Source organism: Panthera leo, chromosome C2, assembly GCF_018350215.1.
Source record: "Panthera leo isolate Ple1 chromosome C2, P.leo_Ple1_pat1.1, whole genome shotgun sequence".
NCBI classification, from domain to species: Eukaryota; Metazoa; Chordata; class Mammalia; order Carnivora; family Felidae; genus Panthera; species Panthera leo.
Window position 1 is genome coordinate 61,602,855 of NC_056687.1, and position 21,438 is coordinate 61,624,292.

At 41.9% G+C, this 21,438-nt stretch overlaps 1 protein-coding gene and 1 long non-coding RNA gene across 2 annotated transcripts in view; one reads left to right on the plus strand and one right to left on the minus strand.

Moving 5' to 3' along the window:
* The window catches only part of GAP43 (growth associated protein 43), a 100,326-nt gene that overhangs the window by 22,510 nt on the left and 56,378 nt on the right, over positions 1–21,438 (plus strand). The window lies entirely within an intron of this gene.
* LOC122230112 lies at positions 10,527–12,997 on the minus strand. Its single transcript, XR_006207287.1, has 3 exons — positions 12,758–12,997; positions 11,677–11,730; positions 10,527–10,545 (listed from the first exon to the last, which is right to left on the minus strand). It is a non-coding gene; the product is annotated as an uncharacterized LOC122230112 (long non-coding RNA).

The window sequence follows — 21,438 nt, forward strand, 5'->3', positions numbered from 1 at the left end:
CAAAAAGTCAGATACAGAGACCAAAGTAGAGTCCTTGAAGCTCTGAGCAGTTAATTTAGTGACCCCTTTTGCCTTTGTATTCTTGTCTTGATCCTGTCAACTATCACTGTGCCTGACCATTCTCTATGCCTACCAAGAGATGGGAGCTAAATACTCAATTTGGATATTTGTAATCCAATGAGTATTAGTCCCTTGTTGCCACAAAGAATGTCCCCAACCCCCTTAATGTATTTCAGACACTTTCTCTTATTGAACGAAGCCTCATTAATTCAATTTAGTTTTATTCCTCTCAAGTCATGATCTCATGGTTTGTGAGTTTGAGCCCTGCGTCGGGGTCTCCACTGACAGTGTGGAGCCTGCTTGGAATTTTCTCTTTCTCCCTCTCTCTCTGCACCTCCCAAGTGCACTCTCTCTCTCTCTCTCTCTCTCTCTCTCTCTCTCAATGAATAAATACTTAAGAAAAAGAGTTCCCAAAAAAATGAAAAATAAAATGGCATGCAAACACATACATAAACACACCAACCCAAACTATGGAATTTTAGGGATTACTGAGATTTCTAGTTTGTGTCTAAGGCTATGGTCAATTATCACTTGTCAGCATTCTGGTTTAACAATAATTTAGAAAAATTAAGCATTGGACTAACTTTTAAGGTTTAAAATTTGGTACTAAAACTAAAGCTATTAGATTATGCTTCTTGATGAGCTTAAGCCATGATTTCAGATTCTCCTAATATTTCCTCACTGTCAGGGTCCAGAAACTCAGGGCCAAGGGTAAGTCAGCCTTAGATAAACAGATTGTCTGGCCTAGGCCACCAATCTGTCCAACATTTGTGACCTATAAAGATTTTTCCTGCAAGCAGCTCTGCTTATGCCAACTGTTTATAGGCACAGTGGAAACTTCCAAAACTGTCATTCCCAGGTTTGCTTTGCTTATACAACTAATTACTACTGTGCTGGGTCATTCTTTCTGTCTTGTCTTTCTTTCTTTACCTTTTTTTTTTTTTTTCCTATGTATTGGAGCCAAGAAGGGCTCAGTTAACCCATGCGTTTTGGTCAAGGATAGAAGTCAAAGAAGCCATCAAGATTATAGTGTTCAATGGGGCGCTCAGGTGGCTCAGTTGGTTAAGCATCTGACTTTGGCTCAGGTCACGTTCTCTCTGTTCGTGGGTTCGAGCCCCGCATCGGGCTCTGTGCTGACAGCTCAGAGCCTGGAGCCTGCTTCGGATTCTGTGTCTTCCTCTCTCTCTGCCCCTCCCCCACTCATGTTCTGTCTCTTTCTGTCTCTCAAAAATAAATAAACATTAAAAAAATCTTTTTTAAAGATTATAGTGTTCAAGCTTTGTATCATGTGCCTTGATCATGTAGCAAGGACTTAGGGATGGTTGCTGCCAATGGAGGTTCAGAAAGGGTATAATGAGAGAGGGAAAGAGAGTGAGCACATGCTTCAAATCATTCTGAAGAAATGGAAAACACTAGAAATAATTCAAGACAAAGGAGGGAAAGCTCAATAGGTATCCTGAATTAAACATAAGCCCTCAGAAATATTTGCAGTGCCCTAACTAGATTATCATTTCTTACAGTGAAGATATAATCAGGAAAAATCCCAATCACAGAGACCCCTCCACTGGGACTTATTGCCATTTGATACTATATTATATTTTAGAAATCCACTTCTCATATTTTTTTTTTTATATATCAAGTATCTTTTTCCAGGAAAATAGCAACCAGCTTGTATTTCCTGAGCTTGTACTGTGGGCCTAACTCTGAGGACATATTGTGACAACTGCGAGAATGCAAACCCCACCATTTAGGAGAGAAAAGACTTATGTTTAAGGAATCCGCACAAACTGTGGAATGGCACTCATGAAAATAATGAAATAAGGTAGTCTGTAATGAAAGGATACAGGGGCCATGACAGATGTGCACTGGAGGAGGCAGGGAAGCATGAGGACTTTAGGGATGAGAAAAGTAGAGTGTGGTCAAGAGGAGAGGAGAAGTGGCATTCTGGCTACACGGAGTGATAAAGAACAAATTGTGCAGCTTTGAGGGGAACATCCTGAGAAAAGTGCAGAGTGTTCAATGGTGAGAATTAGGGAGGAAATCGGTGTGTAGATGAGGCCTAGCCAAAAAAAAAAACAACCAAAAGACAAAAAACAAAAAAAACAAAACTGGTTTGCCGTGGTAAGAAATTTGTGTCATTAGCAGCTTTTGGCTAAAGGCGTGACATGATAGAAGAGGTATTTAGGGCACATATGCATGAGAGGGATTGCCTAGGGAGACTGGAGACTGGAAGATGAGTTAAGAGGTTATTGTTACTTGGGGCGTCTGGGTGGCTCAGTTGGTTAAGCATCATACTCTTGATATCAGCTGAGATCATGATCCCAGGGTCATGGGACTGAGCCCATGTCAGGCCGTGTGCTGACAGAGCCTACTTAGGATTCTCTCTCTCTCTCTCTCTCTCTCTCTGCCCCTCCCCCTAACATGTGCGCTCTCTATCTCTCTCTCTCTCTCCCTCACTCTCAAAACTAAATAAATAAACACATTTTTAAAAAGAAGTTATTATTACTTTTGTAAATATGAGTGATGAAATGGTGTTCACAACTAGAGGAATTGAAATATAAAGCTAATTGTGGCCCTTTTGAGGAAAATGGACCAATTTCAGAGGCTAGAGGGCATGAAGCAAAGTCTCTGTCAATACATGTGGCCTGTGATTCTTCCCATTCTTCGGACCAGGTGACATGTGGCATAGGTTGTATGACAAAGCAAGTTATAAGAACAGCCCTTGTTTTAGGCATTTACTCTTCTACAGATAGACCTTTCTACAGATCTACTTGCTCCCCATTTTCAATTCCCTAGTTCTTGGATTGCTAGCTCTACTTCCCACACTTTCTGATTCTGACTCCTTCATGTGGACTCTATCAGGAATTCCTTCCCTTGCCTGAGACTGGGGATTCTCTTCTACTGGCCTCTTAGTCCTGTTGTCTTCTCTAGCCTTGGACAATATTTCTAACGTTGAACTGCATCGCCCATTTCAAACCCACTGAACCCGATAAGCCATGCCAATGCCCCTAAGTTGCCCTGGGATGGGTAGAGAAATAAAATATGATTGTAAGATTTCCAGCTTAGATAAATAGAGTAGAAATACTATTGGCAAAATTGATAAACTTGAAAGTAAGAGCTAGTTTGGTAAGGAAGATCATGGTTTTGATTTCCAGCATGGGTTATATGAGTGAGGTGTCCAGAAAACAATGCTTAGTTGAAGATTCGGAAGTGGTGGGGAAGGAGTCAGGAGCGAGTGACTCAAAGGGTGATTGAAAGTGTATTCATTTCCATAGGCTTCAGATAAGGGAGAGTTAGAAAAAGAAGAGCTGAGGGAAAGGCTTACTCTCCCTTCAGTGGCAGAAAATATTTCATTGAAAGAAAAGAAACATTGGTCAATAAAAATCTAGCATACAGAATCAAAGAAGCCAGTAAGGAGAAAACTCCAAAACAGAAAGGTCAACACTATTAAATCCGAGTGATCAAGAAGGGATTAAAATGGAGAATAGATCATTGCATGTGGGAGGACCATTGATAGCCTCCAAGCGGGTGATTTAGTAGAATGATGAAGACGAAAGCCAGATTGTAGGGGTGTAGGAGGGGACTGAGGTGGAAGAAATACAGGCAACTGGCAGAGACCACACATTCAAGAAATTTGGCACTGAAAAGAGGGAGAGAAATGAGATTGTAGTAAAAGGGTGCTATTTTTAGCTAGGGAGAGACCTATGGTAAAGCAGAGAAAATAGGGAAGGAGAGACAGAAAGGCTAAGTAAAGCGGGAAACAAATGTGATATCAATGACCAGATGGGTCCAAATTCCTAAATTTTACGAGAGGTTCTTTGTGGAGAAATTTCCTTTGAAAAAAAAAGGAGAAAGAAGGGGATGAGAGATTTGTTGGACTGGGTGGGTGTGTATTCAGCAGATCCTGTCAAGATTCTAATGCCCCTTCTTTTTTTTCCTGGTGAAAAACTGGTCAGTGGCTCAGAGTGAAAAGGAGAAACACTGCCAGAAGAGCTTACTAAGCAACAAGAGTGAGTTAAGCAGCATGCTCCCCAGTGACTTACAGATCACCTGACTTTGCATCACCTAGAGATTTTTAAAATGAAGTTTTCTGGAGGGAGAGAGACTTCATTTATGAGCTCCTCAGATGATGTTTAATGCATGAGAATTCAGGAGCCGTCCGTTACTGAGAGGTGAAGCCTCTATGTGAAAGGTGAAAGGTGAAAGCACTATGAATTTAGGAAGCTAACAGGAAGCTACAATGTCTCTTACCCTGTGGCCATTTTAATCTTCACATCCTTTAGAATGCTTCCTTCCCTAGGTGTATTTCCATGAGAAAGAGAGTGAAACTCATCCCAGCATAAACTGGCAAGAGCTCTTGGTTAGGTCCATAATATCTGGGAGAGTGCTAAGGTATCTCTACAACCAAGAAGAAAACCTAATATCAATTACGAACACATCTATGGTTTAGAGGGTGATGTAAACCACTTATTTTTTCCATTGAATTTCCTTTTAGTTCATTAGGAGTTTATTTCAGGTAGGCATCTGGGAGTCCCTTTCTCTCTCTAGCCTCCCTTATTTATTTATTTTTTTTCTTTCACTCATTCCCATTTTCTAGCCCTTTGTCCCTCCTCCTCCCCCACCCCAGTTCCATCCCAGACTTGAGGTGCCTGTTCTGTGCCTGTTCTATTCTGGGGGGGGTGAGCATTAGAATCTTCAGACATTTGGTCCCTAAAATTTTCGAAGCTGCACATGTAGATCAACTGACATTTGCTTTGGTAACCTTGATCCTTTCTCTGTAGCATAACTCTGATGTATTATTTCATGTTTAAGAAGTCAGTGTTTCTTAATCTAGCCTTAACTCCTCATAAACTGTAAAAGGAAAGAAAAAGTGGGTGGAAGAAAGTAAAATTCAATTCTGCCACACTGGGATACCTTTAATTATGTGGACCCCATATGCCAGGAGGCCCACAAAAGGAGGAGCATAGGATTTGTGGTGGAGTTCTGTGAGTTGTAGCATTATTAGTTTCTTAGCAAGTGAAGTCTTAGTCACTCTCTCTCTCTCTCTCTCTCTCTCTCTCTCTCTCTCTCCCTCTCCTCTCCCTCTCCTCTCCCTCTCCTCTCCCTCTCCTCTCCCTCTTTCTCTTTCTCACACACACCATGCACATGAGCTGTGATTTTATTTTGCTTGAAAAGTTAGGCTTAGTGTTTGAAGATTATCTCATTTGTTTTTAGTTTGGTTGGTTGGTTGGCTGGGTTTTTTATTTATTTGGTAGAAAAAAATTTACTACTGGGGCGCCTGGGTGGCTCAGTGGGTTGAGCGTCAGACTTCAACTCAGGTCTCATGGTTCATGGGTTCAAGCCTTGCATGGGCTTCCTGCTGTCAGTGTGGAGCCTGCGTTGGATCATCTGTCCCTGCCTCTCTCTGCCCCTCCCTCGCTAGTGTGCTCTTTCTCTCCCTGTCTCTCTCTCGCTCAAAAACAAATAAACATAGAAAGAAAAGAAAAGAAAAGAAAAGAAAAGAAAAGAAAAGAAGAAAGAGAAGAAAAGAAAAGAAAAGAAAAGAAAAGAAAAGAAAAAGAAAAGAAAAGAAAAGAAAAGAAAAGAAAAGAAAAGAAAAGAGAAAAGAAATTACTACCAATTACCTAGGGTGAGAGAACATCAACACTGAATGCTGGAAAATTGAATTGGACCCTGTCATCAAGAGTAAACATATCCTACATTCATTTCATATGTAAATTCTATATTTCCTTACAATGCATTCCATTTTACTTACCAACGCAGAAATGGGAAGTTTTAGTTTCTCAATTTTCTTCAACCCATATACCCATATCCTTAAAAGAGTATAGTAATTTCCTCCATTTTTATCTGGCCCATGCTTCTCTTAAACACATGTAATTGCCACCCTCTTCCCCTGTTCTAAAATCCCTTTCTGAGGTCCTTAGTGGCCTCTGCATTCCCATTTCCGAAGACTTTTTCTCAGGCTTCACTTAACATTTTCATTGCATTAGACTCTTCTGGACACTCCTTTTTAGGATTCTCTCTTGGCTCCTATTCTGGTTCCTTTCAATGCTTAATGAGACTGACTTTCACTGGATCAACTTTCTCCTTCTGTCTTCTATATACAGATATCCCCCACAGAACAAGATCTTAGTCTTTCTAACCTTTAATCTCTAATTTCTTTGTTAGAAATCTCATTCACCTTTTTAGCTTCATTGACTACCTTTTCATAAAGGGCTCTCAAGTTTATGTTTCCTGTATTAAAATGCTTCTTATCTCTAGGTATCTCTGGGTATCTCTAGTTGAACTCCCCTTCCAAATCTTTATGATTGAAACTGAATCCATCACCTTTCTCCAAAACCCATTTTCCCCTTTGAATTCCCCCCTATCTGTTGTTATTTCTTGCAGACTCAGTGATGATTTTCTCATCTGAATTTCTAAAGCACAAACTAACTGTGCCACCCACTTAATTCTGAGTGTATGCTACTTTGTGTTATTTAATTCTTTCATTTTATTTCTTGTTAGCATTTTATTGCTTGTTTACATAAATAGTAAATATTTTGAGGGCAAGAATTGCATTTTCTACATCTCTATATTCCTGATTCTAATCTAGTGTTCAATAAATAATTTTTATTGTTGACATGTTTCAGCTAAGTTGCTAATATTTTGTATATATCTCTTTCATTGTGGTCACTTTTGAAAGGTTAATAGATTTTGATAAAAATTAGTAGACATAAAGATGCAATTATGGTTCAGACCACCATCTTGAGACAAAATGGCAGCTAATAAATTTACTTAGAGGAGAATTTCTGTAACATTATTAACAGTGGATTCGTTACAATTTTATACATGTTTACACTGAATGTGTCCTGCGGTTCATAACCTCTGATAGAGGGAAGCTATGAGTCAAAACATTTATGAGTCAAGTTGAAGGATCTAGAGTTAGGTTAGGTTAAGCAGATAGCCAAATGAGAGGTGAAGCTGAACTAAAAATTGGCGACTGGATTTCTATACCTCATGTGAAAAAATACTGACATCAGGGATGCATTTTCTTATTTTTTTCCTTGACCAAATTATGGGATAGTTTTTCCAGTGTCAAAGGAGGCTAAGAAGGTTTTGAGGAATGGTTTCTGTTCTTACTTTGTGTCTACCCCTTAAACTCCTATTTCTCACAGGAGTAGGTTTAGAGATTCTTTAGAATTATCGAGCTGGAAAAAACTTGACCGTCTACTTCAAATCCCTTTTTTACAGATATGCAACCTGTTTCTTCTGGGCCTCATCTCTGAAGCCCGAACTTTGTACTAGTCCTAGAGTTTGGGTAATTCCATCCAAAATATTGCTATTATATTAAAAACAGCATTTAAAATTTTAAATGCCCTGTTTGTGTTTAATGGATTTTTCCATGAAAAAGTAGATCCCCTCCTCACTTCAGATACTTAACATTTGAAATTTAAAAAGTACTCCTAAAAAATATTTCCCCAAATATATGGAACAACAGTAAGAAGGAAATACTACTCTCTGTCTTTCTCCTGTCCACTCCTCCCTCTACCCCAAATCCACTGTATATAAGCATTTATGCATCGCCTCTGTGTTAAGATAATTCTGCCATTCTTAAAGCTGGGAAACTTAGCTCAGTTGACTCTCACTGGTTTGAAGTTTTCTGCTCTGTTGTGAAATAGCTTATATTTCAAGTTTTCCATTGTTTTCATTTTAATTTTTCAGTTGGCCACTATATGTATGAAACAGAATCGGTACTCAGAGGAAAGAACCAAGTGATTCAAATATTGACTATTCTATCCACTTTTAGTATGACTGTAAGCAAATCACAAACTTGTCCGCTTAGCCACCTACAGTGAATGAAACAGCAAATTACACAAGTTTACCTGAAAAGTTCTTCTCTGGAGAAAGAGACTTAGGAAATACAAACTGTCTCTTTATTGAAGAGCTCAGCTCTTCCCAGGAAGATCTGAGGAAATGGTGAGCAAACCCAATACTACTTCAGCACACGTCTCTCACAGTCTTTTTTTAAAAGCCCTATTTCATTTGAACACTGTGTTCCTGAGCCAAAAGAGTGCTTCAGCAAAGTCTGCCTTCCTGGGGGCAAAGCAATATCACACAGTAACACTCCCAGGAAAACAGATACTGCTGAACATAGACTGAACAAAAGAAGTTTTTTTGTTTTTTTATCTCCAGCAAAAATTACTCAAATTGCTTGAGAGTGAGACACAATATGATGTTTATCCCTGTTTACAGATGTTTAACCAGTGCCCCTTCAGAGGGTCATGTGCCTACAAACAGCATTGTGGTAATTATATCCGTTGCTGCAAAGAACAGATGTGTGAATTGGTGGTTTCTTGGGGGAAAATAATACCAAGTCCACTTTCCAGAAATGTACATAGTGCAGTGCAGCTGTAACACTCTGTATGGAGGTCTCTTTAGTGTCTATTACTGAATGTGCCTAAAGAGTAGGAAATTTCAGTGGGGCATCTAGCAGGGAAGTCCAGGAGCATCCAGAAAATGGTTCAGATTATTTGGTGTGTTTAAAAATTCCTAGTGATATTGGACAAATTTCCACATCCAGAGAAGGTAATAACACATCTCGGATTCTAAAGTTTTCAGGCAAGAAATATGTATTGAATAGAAAGTGGAATTAGGAAACCTCTGTGCATTTAAGATATAAAAACCAGATGTCAGTGAGGCCAGATTGCATTAAGGTGATCATACTTTTGACCTGTGAACACCAGAATATTCCTAAACTCACCACTGCAGGGGCTGGCAAGGATTGGGGGTCCCCAGATCCTCCCCTGAAAACTAGGATTCTATGGTTCCTTATTTTAAAAGCCTATGTTACCTTGGATATAACAAGAAGAATTCGATGAAACTATTTCTACTAATGAATTCATTGTATTGAAAATACTTTCTTTCCCTAAGGATGTATATTTGTTACTATATGAAAATTAGTGTTATCCCTAAAAATTAAAACAAAACACTAACCAAACAAGGTAAGCTTATTGCACTGGTAGAGCTTACTGAACAGGTCTGTTATCACAGATATGTATATTACTATAAGCTTTGCTACCTTCTTTCTGTATAAATTCTCTTTTCCTTTTAAACTATGTCAAATTTTGTGTGTAGAATGTTATACAGTGATTCAGTGTGTACCTAAAGTATGAGCTTTCTCTTGAACGCAGGCTATCTGTACCTTTGCTTGTACCAAAATTTTGCAGAAGATCACTATGTATCCCATGATTTAGTAAATGTGCTAAAACATTGTTAGTTAATTTGCTCACATTACAAACTATAATATGCAAAGATATCACGCCTACCTTTGGGAATTTTGCTTCTGGGGCAGAAGCATAATCTTTTTTTTCAGGCTATGCTTTTCTGCATTCATGATTCCATACTAACTACCCAGCAGCCCCAAACCATGGCTCTGTGATTGAAATGTAACAGGAACAATCTAGTCTGCTAATCTGGATCATTCAGGCCCAGAATGAAAGGATTATAAAGAGACCTGCCAGTTGCCTTAGGCCAAAGCATGCCTTTTGACAGTAATGATCTAATTCAATTCTCTACTTTGTCCCAAATTCAGCCTTCTCATTCTCTGTGACCTTGGGGACTCAAAACAAAAACACAGGAGGTGATGAAGGTTAGCCCCAGCTCTACCAGTGACTGCTTCACCTCTAGGCCTCAGTTCCTATGGCTGTGAAATGACATGGTTTGATGACCTCTTCTAGGTTTCATGTCTGTGTTCAGTGTGTCCGTGATGCTGGAATTTAGAATAGGAATTCCTGGTCATGTGTGTGGGTGAGTGCCAATTGTCTCCCAAATCAGCAGGCAATGGGAGTAGGAATAGAAAATTCTGACTGTTGCTTACTACCGACATTTTCAATAAAATCAAGGGAACTATTTCCAAACAGGAGTGTGGTCAGATTATAGTCCTTATTGTGGTCAAAGCCCACTAGGGGACTTATTAAAATGCATTTCAGGTGCTCTACAGCTGGTTCTACACCAGACTCCCTCTGTGAGCATGGTGGGAGGTGGGGCCATGAATCTGATTTACACAAACATCCTGCTGGTAATATGTATGCTGAGATTTGGAAACCCTAATCTCGATGAAAGAGCACTTTTTTGGGGGGCTAATCTGACATTGTCTTTGGGGCAAAATCATTGAATTTACCCTAAACCCCAGTTTTGTAATAATGGAAACAGTATCAATCTTTCCCAACTCCCCAAAAAGTAAAAGTATTAGTGTCTTAGTGGAAAGCCTTTTGGATAACGGCTTCTTGGAAAAAGCGAGCAATTTCCTAGTTACAAATGGAGAATATTCCTGGGGCACCTGGGTGGCTCAGTCGGTTGAGCGTGACTTCGGCTCAGGTCGTGATCTCGAGGTCTGTGAGTTCGAGCCCCGCGTGGGGCTCTGCGCTGACAGCTCAGAGCCTGGAGCCTGCTTCCGATTCTGTGTCTCCCTCTCCCTCTGCCCTTCCCCCGCTCATGTCTCTCTCTCTGTCAAAAATAAACATTAAAAAAAAGTCCTTAAAAAAAAAAAAACAAATGGAGTATATTCCAAAAATACAATGTTGAATTTGAAACTTAAAATGCTTTTGCATAGAAATAAAATCATCTGAAGATTTCTAGACCTGTCTATAAAATTCAGGTTAAGCCAATGTAGCTGAGATTCTGTACATGTGTAATGGAAGCAGAGGAGAAAACAATAATGTTACTGCATTTTGGAAGGGAACAGAAACAGTTTTTTATATTTAATTTCATTTAAAAAAAACATGTACAAACACACAACTTTTCTGGTAAGGTGTTTTGCTACCCCACTCAACAGTCGTGAGAATGAAAATTATAGCAAAATTCTTGTTTATCAAACAACTTTGGGTCATAGTGGGATTCTCTTGAGGAATGAGAAGAGGGGGGATAAAAAGGAAATTTCTCATGCTGATTGGGCAAAAACTAGAAGAAATGCCGTTGGGGGTGGGGGGAGTTTAGGGCAGGGACAAACAGCGAAAAAGAAGCTCAAGGAGGAAATAAGTGGTTTATGTGAGCAGGTGGTGACCTGAAGTGAAAGCATAGGAAAGGTGAGTTACTTAGGTCTACGGAGAAACACTTACTGGGTGTCTGTTCACCAACCCCAGACAAAAGGAACAGGGGGTAAGAGATTTTGTCAATTACCCAGATTTACCACCAGATGGCAAAATTGATCCAAGGCCTCTTGGGTACTGGTCAGTTTGTAGGGAAGAGGGGAGATTATGTGGTATGATTGTGGCAATTCACTTATTTCCTTCACAAATATTTATGGAGCTCCCACTATGTCCTATCAACTATGCTAGGAACTGATGTTGAAGTGGCCAACCAAAGCCCCTGCCCTCAGTGAACTTACTGTTGGGTATCAGGTTAACCAAGTGCAAGAGTGGCCTAGAATGGTAGTTGGTATATAATGAGGTGCACACTTGCTCCTTTGATGACCTGCCTCAATGTTAGCCCAGACAAAACCAAAGATAGGTCAATAATTCTTCTCCACTCAGCTCCCCACACCTGGGTGGCAATGCCTCCTGAGAGTTCTGTTCCAACCCCATCTCTTGGTCGTTCAGAACCACGCCTTCAGCCTTCTTTCAAAAAAATCTTACTAACCTTTTGCCTCTTGTCTTCAAAATATTTATCCTGGCTAGAGTGATGGGTATTAACCTGATTAACGAAAGAGAAGAGGTGTTACAGAATTCCTCAACCGTGGCACCATTTGCATGTTAGGTGTTTCTTTTCTTTCTCTTTTTTTCCTACAATGCCGCAGTCTAGTAACATTTAATCTCTTGCAGGGTAATGGTCACCTCTTACATTCTTAGTAAAGCTATGGACATTTAACAGAATAATCATATAAACATAATCATATAAACAAACTGCATTGCATACTTCTTCAGATTCAGGAATCCATCCTTAGAGCACCCCAGACTTTTTCTAATATTTTATTTTTTAATATTTATTTTTGGGGGGAGCGCAAGCGGGGAAGGGATAGAGAAAGGGGGACAGATGATTTGAAGCGGGCTCCCCGCTAACAGGCTGAAGGCAGTGATCCCCATGAGGGGCTCGAACTCACAAACCCAGAGATCCGGACCTGAGCCGAGGTGGGGTGCTCAACATACTCAACCGACTGAGCCACCCAGGCGCCCCACCCCAGACTTAAAAAAAAAATCATGCAATTCAAAGAACTGGCAAAAATCGTGGGAGTTTGCGGAACAGCATACTGGGGAGCACCGGGCAGGGTTTAAGCAAACTTTTAAAATTTTTCCTCAGGAGAGCTGCTCCTATCTGGTCTCTCCGCACTCCGTTTCTCCCAGCACCTACAACCGTGCGCCGGTTCTCCCTTCCCCAAGTGGGGCGTCGTAGCTCAGCCTTTGTCTTCCGGCCCCTCCCCCCAGCACTTGGACTCGGGTTTCCGTCCCACGGCCTTGCTCCGCTACTCCTCCTCCGCACCCTTTAGGCGTTCCCTCCGGCCTCTCTTCAGGGTGACCTCATCCCTTTGTTTCTCCCCGGCTACCGCCGCCGGCCCCGCCCCGCGCCCCCGCCCTGAGCCTCCGCCTTCGGGCAGGGCTGCGGGCGCGGCGGGCGGGGCCTGGCTACGGGGCGTGGCTAGGACCGCACCGCCTCTCCCCAACGCCCCGCCCTCGGGGGAGGCGTACTGCTCCTGGCTTCGCCGCGGATCGCTGTTCTAACCAACCTCCGCAAACTCCTGTTTGCGCGGTAATTGCTTCTTTCGGTGGCTCGGAGAACAAAAGCCCCGGGCCTGTCCACGGTGGAGGAGCAGCCAGGGGCGCCGCGTGGGCTCCCTCCCTCGCCCTTCATTAGTCTGTTGGCCTCCACTCCCGCCTGCCGCAGGAGCGGCAGCAGCCTGCTTGCGGGGACTGGGCCCTCTGTCACGTCAAGGTTACTCAGTGGGTGGGGAAGGACGGGAGAGAAAGCTGGGTCAACTGGAAGGCATTCTTGTCCCTCCCAGTTTTTCCTTGCTTGGAGGCAGCCAAGAGCATATTAGCATTCCTCGGGCGCGCAGCACCGGAAGAGGAGGAGGGCTTGTCAGCAGGCAAAGACCTTTGGAAAGTAAATAGGAATGCCTTGATTGGAGTGTAGCAGACATGAGAAAACCAGCTAGGTCAGGGCCAGAGACGATGATCCTAAATTATTAAAAAAGAAAAAAAAGTTTCTTAGGCTTCTTCATTTGAACTTTCCATTTCAGACCGCGATGAAATGCGGACTCCGTAGACAATTAAGGGAAGGAGGGTACCTGAAGCAGGTGGGAGGAAATGAGATGACTTCTGGAGGTGTGGCCAAGTTTAGACTTGGTGTGAGATTTTGTCTTAACCTGGAAATGCATGGTGCCGGCCGGTATTCATTCATTCATTCATTCATTCATTCAATAATACTGTTAAAAATGATTGAAGAAGTCATTTAGGTGTTACAAACAGGCTTTATTGAACCCTTCATGAGGCCAGCAGTCTCTGGTCTCAAGGATTCCAGGTAACTGCAAAATGGGGAGGAAAGCGGGAAGCTTTTACAGGGTAAGGAATGAGGAACAAGGAAATAGACATGGATACCAGCCTTCGCTTTACGTTCGGAGATGGGCTGACTGGGTACACTGTTTCTGGTCAAGTGGAGCATTTACAGGGCCATAAAAACTGTTTGCTGACATGGCTCCAAGGGCAGGAGCGCCGCCATCTTGAGCCTAGAAATTTACTTTAACAATATGTATTGAACATTGAACACTTTGAACATTGAACATTGAACACACTCTGTGATGGACTTTGTCTTTGGCTGTAAGTGACCACAGATCCACCTGACCCGAGAGCTGCAGGGAAGAGAAAGGGAGAGCTGAGGTGGTTATTAGCTACTCTAGGGCCTGAATGGGCCCCGCCCTGGAGTCAGAGACTGTGAAGGGACCTGGAGAATAGAAGAGCTGCAGAAGACGAGCTGCACTAGTGAGGAGGGTAGGAAGCTGATGGGACTTAGAGTTCTCTCTTTCTCTGTTTTTCTGACCTCTTTTTCTTGGTTAAAAAGGTTGAACCCACTGTGGCAGAGGATGAGTAAACTGCATTTGTTTATTTTTAGCAGCGTTGGTTCCCCTCCACCCCACTAGTAAATTTCATTCAGATTTTCCACACGGACTGACAATGACGCTTTGAAAATTGTAAAGTAAGGTGTTCCTTTAGAATGGCTTCACTCTCCTGCAAAAAGGCTTTAGGGAAGGTGGGGAAGAGGCAGTTTTTTGCTGACTGAGGAATGATATGTTCCTGCATTCTCAAAGGGTTGGAATTCGGTGCCTAAAGGAAGGTGGTGTCTGTTTTGATGAGGTGCATTGTTACTAGTTCATAGAAGCATGTAAGGAAAGTCATCCTGAATTGTACAGTTAAGAGTCTTGGTGCATGGGAGACTGGTCAGTGGACAAACTCTGTGCTCCCCTAGGTTGGTGATCCCCTCTGGGGATTAGCACATTTGAGAATGAACTTAGTCTCATGATATGTTCAATGTATATAACTAACTTTAGAAAGTAAGTGACAGTGTGTGGTGGAGACCTTGTCCATTGCAGGTAGTAGGATTGGATGATAGTCAATTCTCTGAAGGCTTTCTTTTCTAGGGAAATAGGAAAATGGAACATATATACATGTGTACACAACTAGGACGCTGAGACTTTGAATGTTTGAGTCTTAAATCTTCCTGTCAACTCCCTTAATGTACAGACACAGAAGCTGAGGTCCAGAGAAGTGAAAAGACTTCCAGGAGGTTGCAAGTTTGCGATGTATCATGTTTATAGTCCTTGTCTCCTGATAGCTAAGCCATGGCTTCTGCTGCTCTACCTGCTGCTTCTTATTTCTACGAGCTTCATAATAGAAGCACCTCTGAAATTATACTTTTGTGTAAAGAAATATTCAGAAGGAACTGTGGATTTCCTGGGACAGGTACGTTTCGTCTGGATGTCGTAGGCCAGTACCTTTCACACTGTGATGCGCAGAGAATTGGTGAAAATGCAGATCCTGATTGGCAGATCTGGGGCGGGGATGAACACTGCCACCCAGCTCTTGGTGGTCAAAGTTGAGCAGCAGAACTGTGAACAGCATTTCCTCCTTGTCTTTTCTTTCTCACTGATAGAACAGCCCTGGGGATTTAAAGAGCCCTTTCCCCTCCCCCTACCAAGTCGCAGTGTTCACTCAGCTAATCCAGATGTCTTTCACTTCCTTGTCCTCACTGAGACCTGAGACTTGTTAGAAACAGTCCCTGGAGGCAGGTGTCTCGAGCTGGAGGGTGTGATCTTTTGTCTAGTGACTTAGCACCTTCTAACTTGGTTCCACAAAAGCTTTCACACATAAACAACCTGCTCAGTTCTGATGGTTAAAAAAAAAGTCTTTTTTTCTCTCCCACAAATGTCCTCCCAGCTGCAGCTCATTTCTCTTCTTCTGGGAGTGCAGCTGGTTTGCTGCTGGCTCACAGGCGAGGCCCTTCCCCTGGGGCTCAGCAGTTCTCCGTGCAGTGCATTTGCCCACCGCTCACTTCTGCCCTGTATTTCTGCTCAAGCCGCGTGTGATACCTGGATTCAGGTCTGAGTGTCTTTGTGCACCCTTTGAGTTGAGCAGGCAGCTAAGGGATAGCAGGACAGAAACCCTTCTAAGGTAGGCAAGCTTCAGTGCCACACATTTCTCAGTTCTCTGAAACTCACCTGCCCAGGAAGTGCCTCTGCCTTTGCGCTCTAAGTTGCCCTGTGAGCTCATTTTCAGTCTATGATTTTCCTCACTGTGAAAATAATACTATAGTGTCCTCACTAAAAAATAATAAAACCTGCCTTATCAAATTATTAGGGTATTTTCCAGGTAAAACATTTGGCTCAGTGCCTGCAACAAAGTGACCAATAAATGTTAGCCTCTTAAAGGGTCTTGAACCCAATTCCACTGTGGGGGTGGGGCTTCCCTATTGCAACCCCAGTTCTCTGGACACCAGCTGAGCGTCCTACAATTTAACTCAATTCTGACACTATGTATCCGGAGAGAGCATGGATTCCACAGGTAAAAGTTTCAGTCCCAAGAAATTGGCTCCCACTTCAGACACCAATGACAAGCTCAGGTTGTTACCTGCACTTCTCACCAGCTGTCTGCAAGTCAGAGGTTCCCTGACCCCCTCCTTGGGTTCAATTAATTTGCTAGAGTGGCTGGTAGAACTCAAGAAAACTGTTTACTCACTGGATCATTGGTTTATTATAAAAGGATGTAACTCAGGAACAGCCAGAAGGAAGAAACCCACAAGGCAAGGTTTGGGGAAAGGGCACAGGGCTTCCATGCCCTTTCTGAATGTGCCTCTCTCTGCAAACCTCCACACACTCAGCAACCTAGAAGAAACTCTTGAAACTCTGATCTTTTGCATTTTTATGGAGGCCTCATTCCCTAAGCACAATTGATCAAATCTTTGGCCATTGGTGCTGGATTCAACCTCCAGCCTTGCCTCTTCTCCCCAGAGGTCAGGGGGCATGGAACTCAAAGTTCCAACCCTCAAATCACTTGGTGGTTCTCCAGGCAACCAGCCCCATCTTTAGGTGCTCTCCAAAAGTCATCTCAGTAACATAACAAAAAGACACCTTTATTGCAGTCATTGCAGGAAATTTACAAGGTTTTAGGAACTCAGTGCCAGAAATGGGACAAAGACCAAATATATATTTCTTAAATTTTTTTTTTTTTAATGTTTATTTATTTTTGAGACAGAGAGAGACAGAGCGTGAACAGAGGAGGAGCAGAGAGAGAGGGAGACAGAGAATCCGAAACAGGCTCCAGGCTCTGAGCTGTCAGCACAGAGCCCGACGCAGGGCTCGAACCCACAGACCGCGAGATCATGACCTGAGCCGAAGTCAGACACTTAACCGACTGAGCCACCCAGGCGCCCCTATATTTCTTAATAGAAGTCACCATATCACAGCCTCTACTAATAAGACAATCTTCCTGCCCTCAAAAAGCTTATAAAATAATGGAGTTTGGGGAACAAGTACTCCAATAACTGCAATACAAAAAATAATAATAGTAATAATAAAAATACAACCAAGGATGATGTGGGAGCTTAATGTAATGGTATATCTTGCCCCAGAGATTGGCAAACTACAGCTTATGGGCTAAGAGTGTGTTTTTCCTACATTTTTAAGTGGTTGAGAGAAAATCAAGAGTAACATTTTGTGACACTTTAAAGTTATATGCAATTCAAATTCCAGTGTTCATAAATAAAGTTTTATTGGAGCACAGCCATGCTCATTCATTTATGTAGCACCTATTGTTTTTTCACACTACAATGACAGACTGAAGAGTTGAGACAGACTCAACTGTCTCAGAAAGCCAAAAAAAAAAAAAAAGAAAGAAAAGAAAGAAAAAAATTACTATCTGTCCCTTTGCAGAAAAAGCTCTGGACTGTTCATTTAGGATGGTGCAAGGAAATTCTCCTCCTGCCAAGGAGGTGAGGATTGGAATGAGTCATGAAGGGTGTGCAAGGTTTCAGCAGACACAGGACAGAAATGTTTGAGGGGGGCTACATCATATGTGAAGTCAGGGAACTCAGGGAGTGAGGTGAGTGTTCAGTAAGCAGCATGTGAATTAATTGGCTAAAGTAAAGGGTGTGTTCATGGGAGAAGCTGGAAGGGCAGACTGGGTCCATTGCACAAATTTCTTATGCTATAACAATGCATGACTTTCTAGTGTGATAAGCAACAGGAATACTTAATGTGTTTTGGGAGGGGCATAGGGAGGTTCAGACTGGTGGAAGTGGGCAAATGGTAAGACCTAATTCTATTTCTGCTTAATCTGCTAAAAGGTGTGGTAGAGAGTGGAAGGCAGACCAATTAAGAGGGTGTCTATGGTGTTAGCTTTCAGCGCATAATAATAAGGGAATAAGGGAATAATGTTTCAAGGTGGAATTTCAGACTTTCGATAAAAGGAGAATCTTTGTCTAGGTTCTCCTTGGGTACCCCCTCTGCTCCTGCTGCCAGCACCCCCATCATTACCTTAATTCTCCACAGGCTGATGACAACACACAGAGGCTGCAGAGGTACTAGCATTACCGTTTTGAGCTCAACGGGCTTTCTTTTCCCTTAAGATTTTATTTTTAAGTGATCTCTACACCCAACGCGGGGCTCAAATTTACAACCCTGAGAACAAGAGTCTCACACTCTACTGACTGAGCCAGCCGGGGTCCCCAAGATCACTGGGCTTTTATATGTGACTTAACTGTGAGTTCAGCCTGGATAGAATGTAGGGAATTGTTCTAGCCTGGAGCTATTGAGCTGCCCCAGCCACAAGGGAAAGATGCTTACTGGACTGCCCTGGAATATTTTATTCCTAGTCTTGGGTCTTGTCCTGAGCAGACACAGGAATATGGGGAATCACTGACTTCCGATGGGTCTATGGGAACTGAGGGAAGAGTGGTGACATCCCCCTTCCTTCCGGGGAGCCTCAAGCTCAGGACCTTCTCCAAGGCCGCTCCAGGTTGTGACACATCTGTAAAGCTCTGTTTTAAAGCTCTCAGTTTCACACTGCCAGGCAGACCTGTTGCCCTGGGTGGCTCTTTGGGTCATGTGATATCACTTATGAGAGGATTATGGCACATCTCATCATTGTCTATGCCTCAAAAGGAAAGTAATTTTCATTTACCTCAAGATCAGAGTCAGACTTAATATTTCCTTATTTTTACCCAAGTCAGCCTAATTATTCTGGCTCGAAGATCAGATTATCATAAATCCCCAGACAGCTCATACAGATTAATTCAGAAGTTGTAGAATTTGCCTGCTCAGTTTCAAAAACAGAGAAGAGGGAACTTTCTTTGGTGGCTCCAAATGGTGCAGTGTTTCACCCTTCAGAACCACAAAGCGGGAGGTGTGCTGGTTCTTTGTACCATGATGAGCACTGTCACTAAATTCCTCCAGTGAACTACATGGCATAAATAGTATGACGTGTTTTTAGAATATAACCAAAACAACTAGTATGACATCCATGGAACATTCTAGATGGATTTCCCTGTTTCCCTACAATTGTGAGAAAAATAACAAGAATAGTTGGTTTGAGGAAAAGGCAATGTCCAATTCAGGAACGCTGGCTGGATTAAATCCTTAGATTTGGGAATAAGTCATAGAACCTGCTCTTTACCACCTGTCCAAGCCCTTCCTCCTGACAAGAATGCATATGGTTACTCGTTCATTCATCTGCTTTTCTTATGTCATTAAATAGCCCTAATTTATCCTAACCTGGGGCCCTCCCTTGCCACTTTCCCCAGTATTTCTTTCTCTGATCTCTGATATTTTCCCTCTCCTGTTTTCAGAATTAATATGGAACCTAGTCTCTGGGCTGTTCTCAAAATCTCAAGTGTGAATCTTCCCTGTCAACATCTTCACAAGGAAAATGAGTCATGGCATCAACTGGTGATGAGGTCATGATACCACAGCCCCTGCTTTGAAAATGTATTTGTACTTTTCTACTGTAAAGGAAATCTGAAAGGGGAAGATGAAATTGTAGTACAAGCTCTAAAGCCTGCTCCTTTAGACACTAGGAGCTATAGCCCAGCCCTAACAGGCACTGGCCCTGAGAAAGTCCTGCTGTGGGTTTTTCCATCTCCCTCTCCACGTTTCACTTTGCCTGGGAGCCTAAAGGGAAAACCTGTAGAGAGTAGATCAGCCCTGTCTCCCTGGGATGATCTTATCTCACATGCAACCTATGTAAGTAGTTTGAGTTCAAATCCTGGCTCTGTCGCTTACTAGCTATGTGATTTTGAGCAGTTATTTAATGTCCTTGTGCCTCAGTTCCTTTATCTGTAAAATAATAGTACCCATTGTATAGCCTTGTTAGAATTAAACTAGTTAATATATATATTTAATAAATATATTTGTATGTCTCTCTATAAAATATATATAAAGTACTTGGAAGAGTACTAGGCACATAGTAATATATAATTTTTTCAATTTATTATTAGTATTATTTCCTCCAAGGATCTGATGGTATTTTATAGTCTTTACCTTTATTATTTATTTATTTATTAATTATGTGTGTATAGTCTTTACCTTAAAGGGTTTTCTTTGTTCAGAGGGGGTATATTTTTATGAAATGTACATAGCCCTGAAAAAAAATTCCTTCATGAGATATCAAAGAGAAAATCGTAAAAATGTTTGTCAAATAATATACTCAATCCCTAGTCTCCAGAAAGTAGTAATTTTCACTTCACTCATATTGTTTTCTTCCAAACAATTATTTATTGAGTTCTCAAGTATCAGGCACTTTGTGAATACCATTTTCTTTCATCCTAAAGAAAATTTTGCACAGTAGGTATTAATATTCCAATCTGAAGGTTAAGAAACTGTATTCTAAAGAAATTAGGTAGTTTACTCCAGGTCATGTATTTAACTAGTGGCCAAGGCAGGATTTGAACTCAAATCACTTGCCCCCCAAACCACACCAGGGAACATGTAATCAGTGAGTGTCAGTGACTGACAATCAAGAGAGAACAGGATGCCAAAAACAGAGCAAATGATAGGAAGAATGACAAAGACAAAAACATCATGAGCAAATTTTGACTCAGTTATGATTTACAGATTTTTCTAGGGTCTATGTATTTGTTCTTAAACTGTCTAGTAGCTTGGGAATAGAAACCCTTTAAAAAAATTTTTTTTAATGTTTATTTATTTTTGAGAGAGAGAGAGAGAAAAAGTGCGAGTAGAGTAGGGGCAGAGAGAGAGGGAGACACAAAATCCGAAGCAGGCTCCAGGCTCTGAGCTGTCAGCTAGAACCCACGAACTGCGAGATCATGACCTGAGCCGAAGTCAGATGCTTAACCAACTGAGCCACCCAGGTGCCTCTAGAAACCCTGTTAAATGGAAGTCTATTTGTCCTCAAACTGTATGCCCTTTACCTGACATCCCTGCTCCACCCCTAACAAAAACACTCCATCATTTTTTCCACACATGGAAGAACACAACAACATATCTTCTAGAATCAGAGAGAAAACATACTAGGCTTTTTAAAAGATTTCTCAGGTACTGCTGTAAATGTGCAATCACTTATGTGGTGATTGATAATAGTACATCAAGTCATGTGCAAATTATTGCTGATAGATAGTAGTGTCTGCAAAATCATCCCACGAGCCTCTGCAGATAAATAAGCCTACTGTAAGAAGCTTGCCATGTTGGTGCAGTTTCTGGCAAAATCACCTAGCTCCCCCTTCCAAACATATCTCTGCCCCTAATCCCTCCTACATAGAGATTCCGGAGCCACCTCCCTTTTAAGATCTGAAATACAGACCAATTCTGTTAAGTAAAAAGTACTTCAGGTAGTCTTGGTGCTCATTGAGGATTGCTACTTATTTGATGATACCTTCTGAGTGTCTAGTGTTAAATTCTTAGAT